The sequence below is a fragment of the Sinocyclocheilus rhinocerous genome, unplaced genomic scaffold (assembly GCF_001515625.1).
Source record: "Sinocyclocheilus rhinocerous isolate Xijiao unplaced genomic scaffold, SAMN03320098_v1.1 scaffold1054, whole genome shotgun sequence".
Taxonomy (NCBI): domain Eukaryota; kingdom Metazoa; phylum Chordata; class Actinopteri; order Cypriniformes; family Cyprinidae; genus Sinocyclocheilus; species Sinocyclocheilus rhinocerous.
Genome location: NW_015654511.1, coordinates 454,778 through 455,767, shown reverse-complemented (window position 1 = coordinate 455,767; position 990 = coordinate 454,778). Strand labels below are relative to the sequence as shown.

Genomic DNA, 990 nt, shown 5'->3' with positions numbered 1-990 from the left:
TATATATATATAATATACATATGGGATGCACCAAAATTTCAGCCGCCGAAAATTATCAGCCAAAAATGGCATTTTTGTTTTTTGGACGAAAATTTATGGCGCACCGCCCTAGATGTCGTCACTGCCTGGTGTGACGCTGCGCTCTATGAATGTGTGTTCCATTGAGCTGCTCACAGCCCATGCGAATGCAAAGTCCACTCAAATAATGCGCTGACAGGAAATTTCTATGTAGTTTACTTGTTCCTGTTTGCAGTAGCGCTACTGTGCTTTAACATGGTGTAGTACAACTGTACTGGGCGACCCTGGTAAAAAGACACTACCTTCTTGTGACGCTCTGCTCTGTTCACATGATGTGATGATAATAACTTTGTAGAACTATACATTATTGGGATATTTAAACAAAAACAAAATCAGTTCAATCTGATTCTGTTGCATAGAACAGAATAAAAATATATTGATATTTATTATTAATATATTTCTTCCCCCCAAGTTTTTTTTAAAACCATTTTTAATCACCTTTTCCCCCTTAATTAATTATTTTATTTTACATACTAATCTTCCACGTATCTTGTCAGATAATATAAGGTCATGAACATTACATGCATAAAAATGATAAAATTAGCAAAATGTTGTTTAAACTAGTTTTAGATATATTGTATAGGAGATAAAACATTTGGAGTTCCTGTCATCTTTGTCATCATTATGAATCATCTACACGCTGTTTTTTCCTAACTGATGTCAGTTTCTCTTTTTGTTGCAGGTGCCCCTTCTCGAAGTGTCAACCTCTTGTATCTAATAGCTGTCTCATCGTTGTTTTCAGCCTTAATTCCTCAGTTACCCTTTACACTAATTCCTGGAGTGGTTGTGACCCAGTTCCACCCCTCTTCCCGCTTCACTGCAGGCCTTCCTGAGCCCTGAGCACCAGCAGCTGCGTCCTGCCCCGACTTCCTGTCCTTGGTCGTACAAGGCTAAGCTCGTCCACTCCCCCCC

General features: G+C 39.0%; 1 protein-coding gene across 1 annotated transcript in view; it reads left to right on the top strand.

The window, feature by feature from the left end:
• LOC107717391 (mothers against decapentaplegic homolog 5-like) overlaps positions 1–990 on the top strand; it is a 15,713-nt gene that overhangs the window by 360 nt on the left and 14,363 nt on the right. The gene's annotated exons all lie outside the window — the stretch shown is intronic.